This window comes from Helianthus annuus, chromosome 14 (genome assembly GCF_002127325.2).
Source record: "Helianthus annuus cultivar XRQ/B chromosome 14, HanXRQr2.0-SUNRISE, whole genome shotgun sequence".
In the NCBI taxonomy this organism is placed as follows: Eukaryota; Viridiplantae; Streptophyta; class Magnoliopsida; order Asterales; family Asteraceae; genus Helianthus; species Helianthus annuus.
In genome coordinates this window covers 19,524,984-19,534,606 of record NC_035446.2, presented here as the reverse complement: position 1 = coordinate 19,534,606, position 9,623 = coordinate 19,524,984, and positions in this window count along the sequence as shown.

Below are 9,623 nucleotides of genomic sequence, written 5' to 3'. Positions count from 1 at the left end.
CACTCCATTATTTACATACTGAACTCTAGTGACAATCTTGATGCACAAAAGCACAGTAGCACTATGAACGGATAACCTATTAAACGTGCTGACATAGCCAGCATCAGGCAGACATTGCCTTTAAGGCCTGTATGAGCCAGAGATAGTTGCTACACTAGTAGAGAGTGTAGGGATATAAGGGTTGTAGAACTGTGTCACTAAGAATAAGTTACAGTGACCGGATTTGCCTAAAACGTACTCTAAGTACAAAATTCAGCACTTTAATTAAAAATTCAGCATCTAGCTAAATAGTATTAACGACACTTTAAAGCTTTGTTAAGCACTTTAACGGATCACTATCCAACCGAACAACCGGACTATACCCGGAACATAAAAATATTGCCAATAACATTGTTTTTCTTTTTTTGAGCTAGTTAGGGTCCCTGAATACCCTAACACCCGCTATAATGCATAACACGCTAGTAACCGAGTTAACCTCTAACTTAACTTAACTATAACTTAACTAATGGTTGGAAACTAACCGGATTACCCCCCCCCCCCCAACCGAATTCGGTCACATTGTGACCCCCCATTGTACTCCATTTGATTATTTAAATCAAACATGTCTAATATCTTGGAGACATGAAATCCAATGGTTAATTGTGCTTAAGTTTTGCCTATAAGTATTAACAAGAACACACCATATTCTTCACCACAACACTCAGCATTCACACTCTCTCTCCCTCTCCTTCATTCTCGGCCGAGAGCACCCCCCATCCATCCATCATTTTCGGTTTTGATCTTGCAAGTTTCAAGGGCATACAAGTGTTAAGGATCTCACACAAGGAAGCTTGGTGCATTCGGAACGTGAAAACCTCACCTCATTGCTTTTATCCACCCAATCTTCGACTAGTTTCTTCCTTAGCCTCGAGCTAGTAGTAAGTTGCTATAAACACACTCTTGATCTATTCTAAAGTGGTTAAAACGAACTATGTCGGTTAAAATTCATGAACTTACAAGATGACATGTTAAAAGTTTACTAAAATGATGAATGTGTTGGTTAAAAGCACAAGGGTTGTGTAAATCTTGTAAGATTTGTTTTGTGTAATTATTTAGTGCCGATCTATGTTGTGGTAGCTCGGATCATCATCTAACCCGGATTAGTCATGATCATGAATCATGGCATAGAGTTTGTTTAAGTGTAAAAAGGGTTAAATGATGAAACTCTACCACATACTAAACATGAACTTGTGTAAAAACGATTTTACTTATGAAATAGTGTTCAAAACTAGTAGATCTACGGATCTACAAGTGGTATTTTCAAAGAACCAAGCGTCAAAGAAAACATATTTTAAAACCGGATCTTTCATGAACAAGAGTGATTTTTAAACACACAAGTGTGTAAACACTTGTGTAACACTAAGTTTCGACAAAGAATTATTTTTGTCAAATTTTACAAGAAGATGTGAAGATATATTTTCTTTAAAAACGAGATTCACAAGAAACCAAGTAGATTATTGCAAAGATCCACTGAAAGTAATGGAAATTACTACATATTTTGGACAAACCACAAGTTCATGTAATTTTTGCGATTTACATATATATTGACTAAGTTGATGGTTTGGAAATTGTTATTGTGAATGAGAAAATTGTTGATTTGAATTTTAAAAGAAAATGATACGCTTGAAAGCGTGGCCACCTCCAGTTACAGGGGAAACTCTGGCGAAATTTTTCCAAAAAACCTAACACTTGGAAAATATTTTCACTACAAGTGTTATAGATATATTTCTAACTTGTTTTCAAAAATATAGGTTTCGCCATGATTTTATTTACAAAATTTCCAATTATCGGAGGTGGGATTTTCACAAAATAAAAACTTGATAAATATATATTTAGTATATATATATATTTTCCGTAACATCACTTGTATAAATGTGTATGATTATTTTGTGAACTATACAAATATTATTTTTAGAGTAAAAATAATATTACCAAATGTTAACGGTTCCAAAATAATACGAACGCCTTTACGATAGATACTTCAGTTACAACGGTATAGTTAATACCACCCGACCTTTAAAACGTAACTTACGCATTTTAAGAAATATTTATGAACGCGTATTCTGTCAAGGTATTATTTTGGGAAAATCATATGTATTAAAATATAATATTTTTGGGAAAAATATTTATATTTTGGAGTTAGAAATAAAATATATTTTAAGTGAGACCTAATAATATATTTCGAATTTTACGAACGCACATGTATTAAATCCCCCATCCTTGGGAGGGAATTTATTTACCAAAATAATTACTAAGTGTAATTACGAAATAGTTGTCTAACTATTTCCCAAAGACATGAAAACTTAAACCTTAAGGCACGGCCGTCCGTCTAATAGATTTAGTACGTGTAGGTCGTCGCTCAGCAGTTTTATCAGGAGATCTTCTTATTAGAGACGCACCACTATGAGTTCATGTCCCCCTTTTCTCTTAACTGTTTTCAATTTTCTAAACTGCGGGGGTGAAATACATGTTACTATATGTACGAATACTTTATACATGGTATGGTTAGCGTAAGGAGGTTTACTACTTAGATCATGTGAGTGGGTAGGCGGAAACTTGAGGCCATTAATCCTCAGGGTAGGACCGAGGAACAGGAGCGGTAGATCTATCTGGGTGTAGCGAGCCCAGCCCCAGGCCCAGCATAACGGACCTCGGGGTGACTTTGTGCCCAACGCATAAATCCGCTAGGTTTGAGTCTTCCTACTTGCACTTCACACATATCAATGGCTTTGCAAACCATTGGTGATATCTTTTTCCTTAATTGCTATATACCAGGATTTTATACATACAAAGGTTTTATTACTCACTTACACATGAACTCGCTCAACATTATTGTTGATTTTTCCAAACTTACATGTATTTCAGAGAACTAAAGATCTGGCGCGGTATGTTACGTTTTCCCGCTGCAAAGTGATACGAGGTCATCCAGGTTTAGGGGATGTGACTTTTACCTGGACGAGTCACAGTCCTTAAACTGCGTTTATGTCATGTTGATGTTTGTGTTTTTCTGAACAATATTTCATGTCGTTAGATTGTAATTCCCGTTGCATGTGTCAACGTCTTCAGACAATGTTGTGTTACTTATGTTTTAAAACTTAATTCTATGGATGATCTTGCATGGTTTTTATTTCATATAGCTTTGTTATGATTAAGCTATGGTATTAAGAAGTCACACCAAATTAACCACGCTTCCGCAAAGCCAGGGTGTGACAATGCATGGCCTAAGAGCACCTCTAATGCTTAACGCATATGAATTCTTGGCGTTGTCGGATGGAGCCATTGGGGGGCTCATTCTTTTATGTGTGTTCTGTCGTTAGGAATATCTAACCCCACAAGATGAAGTGGCGGTGAGCCCTTCACACAAAACATATTTAATATATTAATTCATTAATTGATAGGTATAAATGTAGTGACGTAGTGTTATTTGTTAAAAGTTGGGATTAAAAGACTAATTTACCCTTATGTACAATGCACATGACTGGATTTAACTTAAAATTTTAACCAGGTTAGGACCAAAGAATGTAGAGTGTAATGGATTTTTTAAATAAATAATTGTGCCTGTAATTATTGAAGTTAAAGTGTATCTATTACAATCCGATACAAACATAAATGACGAAAAGTGTAATTTACCCTTAAAATAAACACATAACAATGACATTCTTAGAATTTTGTGACATACTTAGAATTTTATAAAATGTCGTATCTAAAAAAATATAAGAAAAAAAAGCTCAAAATAATTACAATAATATGATATTATAGTAATTGTATATTGTCTTAAAAAGGAAAGTCGGTGGGGGTTTACCACCGGTTTCCCTTACCCCCTAAACTTTTACAATATTGCATTTCAAACTACTCAGATTTGCTACGGCCCCTTCACTTTCAGAGTAATCAATTTTAGTCCCATATCTAACTTTACTATTCTTCTACTTTAACACTTGACATTTTTAGCCCCTAACTTTTTACTAATTTAAATTTCCTTCGACAACATTCGTTCGTTAAATTCTTTTGTTTACCCATATCATTTTTTTTACTTAAAAACTATTTTTCTGTGCATATTTTTATGTACGTATCCGTATAAATTTAAGGGTGTCTACGTTTCGACATAAACTTTCTTCTGGAAACGAGTTAGGTCAAATATAACACATTTTCGTCTAAAAAAACCATTTTTACGTGCATATTTTTATTTATGCTTCTGTATCAATTCGAGTTGGTCTACATTTGAATATACTTTTTTTTTTAATATAATACGTTTTCTTACTTATTTTATGTACGTTTTCATAAATTTTATTCCGAATAGAGTGGATTCAAATTGTAGTTTCTTTTTTTTCTTTTTTTTCAAAGCTTTAATTAATCCTATAAATTAAGTTATGATTGTACGAGATAGATTCAATTTACTTTACGTTATGATCCAATCGCAATACTTATATGGCAAATTGGATTTAAATAATCCCAACTCACTGTTATTGGCCAATGATAATCCCAACTCATTTAATCACCAATAATAATCCGAACTATTCACTTTTGTTTGTAAAATACTCCCAGTTAAAAAAACACTAACTAGGTTAAAAATTTGCTGATGTGGCATCTGATGTGGCCCTTTTAGCTGATGTGGCAGTTGATGTGGCTTTTTGATGACGTAGCAACTGATGTGGCAGGTGACGTGGCAAGCCACATCAGCAAATTTTTAACCTAGTTAGTGTTTTTTTAACTGGGAGTATTTTACAAACAAAAGTGAATAGTTCGGATTATTATTGGTGATTAAATGAGTTGGGATTATTATTGGCCAATAACAGTGAGTTCGGATTATTTAAATCCAATTTGCCTACTTATATAGGTTACATTGAGTTCAATCAGATATGTCGAAACACGCGTTTTCGTATAGTTAACGCATCACCTAACACTTGAACAAATTCATTCGATGTTTGCGATGTACTCACATCACAACGCGCGCGGGCCTTATTACTAGTTAAATAATAAAAATAAAAGTTAACCTACATATAATATGTATATATAGATAACTCTTTTGAAGAATAAAATGCCAAAAACCTCCTTGAGGTTTAGTCATTTTTACTTATTTCATCCAAAATGATTTTTTGTACATTTAAGTCTTTCAAGTTTGCGTTTTATTTTCGTTTTCATCATTTAGTTTGGCAAATTATTGCGACTTTCGTCCCTCGAAATTTGACCCTCAGGAATGAAAATAGCAATATTTTTAGCTTTTGGATGAAAATGTCAAAATGAAACCTTAGAGACGAAAGTTGCAAAGTGATAAATCTCAGGAATGAAAATTACATAAACTAATAGGTAATCAAAGCAGCAATAACTTAAAATTCATAAACTAATAAACTTTCTGGAGTTGGTGGCCTCATGTTGAAGTGTAAAAACGGGTTGACTAATTAACCGGTTTTAAGTTTTTTTTTTTAATAAATAAATAAACTTTCTGAATAGTGGGTTGTGTCAAGTCAGTTAAGTTATGAAGGCTACATGTCTATTGGGCTACAATTACTGGACTCGTTGAGGCAATCCAAGCCTGGGGCCTAGACATAAGATCCAGTCCATCTGGATGTTTAATTTTTTACGTTCCGTAACTATATTTTCTTCCCTATATGTAATAATCTAATAATTGCATTTAACAGCTGGTTTTTAATCGGTATTGGTTTGGTAAAGCGCGGTGTCAGGCATTAAGTATCGACATTACTACCGAATGTTTTAAATGTTGCTCTTATTATTATTTTTTATTTTGAGTAAAATGCTAAAATCGTCCCTTAGATTTAGTCATTTTTGCTTGTTACTTTTAAAATAACATTTTTTTGTGCATTTGAGTCTTTCATGTAATTGTTTTATTGTTATTTTCATACTTGAGTTTGGCAATTTATTACGACTTTGGTCCCTCAAAATTTAGTCCTTAAAGATGAAAATGACAAAATTTCAATTTTCTTTTTTTTTTTTTTTTGTTAAAAATGGCAACTCAGAGACAAAAATCACAAAAATATCACTGAAAATAGCATTTCACTCTTTTTTTATATAATGTCTTGGGCTAAAGCTTGTTTAAAGCTTAAAGAAGGAATAACGAGCTTGCTTAAGTTTTAGGTGGGGCTCGATGCTTGTATAAACTTTGATTTTAAGGTAGTTTATATTAGTGTTAAACATTGTTTATATAATCACATATCATTTTATTTAAATTAATATTTAATTATTTTAAATATATTATGGTTTTTCTTAGGGGCTAGTTTGAAAAGTGTTCGGGACCTTCGGAATTTAAACGAACCTATATTTTAAATATATTATGGTTTTTCTTAGGGGCTAGTTTGAAAAGTGTTCGGGACCTTCGGAATTTAAACGTACCTATAAATTTTTTAAAGGGGGCACATTCACAATGGGTCCACCCCAGGATACACACATGTATATAGGGCTGGTTCGTTGAATGGGCCCACCCCAGGATACACACATGTATATAGGGCTGTAAACGAACCGAACGTTTAGCAAACAGTTTGTGAACTGTTCGGCGGGAAGTTCGTTTAATAAACGAACGAACATGAACAAGAAATTCCGTTCGATTAGTTAAATGAACGAACATGAACAAAGGTCTCGTTTGTTCAATTGTGTTCGTGAACGTTCGGTAAGGTGTTCGTGAACATTCATTCATTTGCGTTCGTTTATGTTCGTATGTTCGTGTTTTAATTAAAGATTTTTATACTTTCAGATATTTTATTTATACTTTTTATACTATTAAACTTTTATTTATATCATTACCCTAACAACTAAACTAGGAAACCCCCTTTCACCTTGTTTATGCACCATTTCCCTTTCTTTCTCATTATTTACATTGACGAATATGATCTACCTCCGTTCCACAATAAGGGATTCAAGTTCTAGTGCTACTCTCGGGGCCATCCACCTTTATCCTTCATCGCATTCGCCAAATTTATTTGTGTTCGTGAACCATTCGTGAACACGCTCATTTCGTTAATGAACGAACACGAACATAAAATCTCGTTCGGTAAGTGTTTATGAACCGTTCGTGAACACATTTATTTCCTTAACGAACGAACACGAACAAGGTCTCGTTCGTGTTCGTTCGATTCGTTTACAGCCCTACATGTATAGCCTTCAAGTGTTATCTTGTATCTCATCTTATGAAGGAGTGTTATATACAAAAATCTAACTTATAATTAAAAATTTCAATTAATGTCTTGTGACATTCTCTCATTCAATCTCGCAATTATATTTAAGAGTATTTTCTTTATCCTTCTTCTTCTTCTTATTATTATTATTATTATTATTATTATTATTATTATTATTATTATTATTATTATAAATTCTCTCAATATTAATTGTATTTTTATATGTATAATCTCTTCATCTGATTTTAATATTATATTACTTTTTACCTTAAAAAGTCGATCAGATTTTCTAATATTATAAAATAAATATTGTAACAAAAATGTATATAATAATACAAATAATAATATTATAATCAAAATATTTAAAATACCACCTCCGCAAAAATCTTATAACAAAAAAAATTGAGCTTTATCACATAGAAAACTTAAATGATATTACAATTTATGAAACAATCTATCTATACTTTATATAAAAGGAGAATCTCCAATGACATAACAAAAGCTTATGTGGCAGCCATAGAGGCTGTCTAACAATGCTGTCTAATAATGCTTTTCTTATGTCATCAACGATGAGGTGGCAACCATAGAGGGAGCATAGTGACATCATAATTCAAAGATCTGTCATCAAACCACTGCCCCACTTTCAAATTTCAATAGTCTGACACACATTCAATTATCAAACCATTGATGTTCATTCAAAATTCAAACCACTGATGTTTCATTAAAATGGGAGGGTAATTTGAAATTTAAAACTTATAGGGATATGGGATTTGCATTTAATGTCATCAGAGCTTCAGTTCTTCTCTCTCTCAAATATCAAATTCAAACCCAAATCCAAACTCAACAAACTCAAAATTAGGGTTTCAAAAACACAAATCAAATAAAAAACAACAAAACGAGAGTATCCTACTTCCACAATTAGTAGCAGAAAGAGAAGAGGACGTTTGTCGGATCTGTCTACCAATATTAATCATTGATTCCATATTTTACTCCCAATATTCATGATCTGCTTCGCCGGTATTCCACTATTAATGGCTAAACAATACTTGTCACGCTACTTCAGGTATACTTCAATATCTTCAGGTATACTTCAATATTCACGGTGGATCCTTCGTCGCTGTTCGCCGGTATTCCACTATTAATGGCCGAACAATACTCCCAATATTCACGGCGGATCCTTCGTCGCTGTTCGCAGGATTCCTCAATGTCACACCCCCAAAATCCACCTGCGGAGTACTACCGCTTGGAGGCGTGACTGACCAGGATCCAGCCACCAATCATATTGAACAAGCATATAAGTAGTTATAAAGTCTAACCAATACAATTGGTGTTCAATCAAAACATAGTTTAAGTTGCAAGCGGAAGCATAAGTCTTAAAATTTAAAACATAAGCTCAATTGTTTTCAAGTTTAACATGGCACGCAGCTATCCATGTCCCACAACGACTCTCCTCCATGCAAGCTCCAGCTAAGTACCTATGGTCCTGCAAAGCATGTAGTAACGAGTCAACAACTAGTTGAGTGAGTTCACGGTTGGGTGTTCGTTTTAAGTTGTTTCGAAAACAGTTTCCTTTATCTGGCATCCTGCCGTGGGGGTTACCCCATAGTTGAAAACGTGACTTGTTTATTCCCGGTTACTCTGGCATTCCAGCCGTGGGGGCTACCTCGTGTTAGTTATCTGGCATTTCGGCCGTGGGGGCTACCCCATGTATACACTAGACTCGCTACCATATCGACTGCTGACTGTAGTCATGTTTATGTGCCCTGAAACTGTCAATGTCTATCATCATTGACGTGCCCCAGATCCATTAGTTCACGCCCGTCCTCTGCGGCACGGTGTGAGGTTTGTCAGACCTAAATAGCGCTATCTAACTCGTGACCCGCTCGCCATTGGCCCGGCGATTAAGTCGATATAAAAGGAGGGACTTCGTGATAGAGTTTTGGTCTAGTACGAGTTAACTGTCCGTGAGGACGAGGAATCACATTCCTGAACCATTGCTGTCCTACCCAAGGAGGACGAGGAATCTACGTTCCTTAACCCCATTCCCAACCCAGGGAATCCCATGCTTTGTAGAGGGTGTGAACTCACCTTGGTTTGCTCGGTAGATACACAGAAAAGTCAATCGAGTTGTAAGTGGTCAACTATGTCCTAACATAGATACCATTCATGTCAGATTCAAACCAAGTAGTGCACGTATGTTCTTTACGTATTGCACACAAGTAACAATCATGGCATACATATCTAGCATGGCAGTTCATCAACAGTTCGCAACAAGTTCCACAGTAACATTCACGCATTTAACAGTAGCACAAGAAGTCCATAAGTCCGGCCCACTAACTTAGGCCCGTAATTATGCAAGTCCAACAAGCGTGGTCTCGGGTCGAGACTGTGCGGTCTCTAGTCGAGACTGTGCGGTCTCGGGTGTAGTTTACAAGGTCTCGAGTCGCAAAAGAGGTGGTT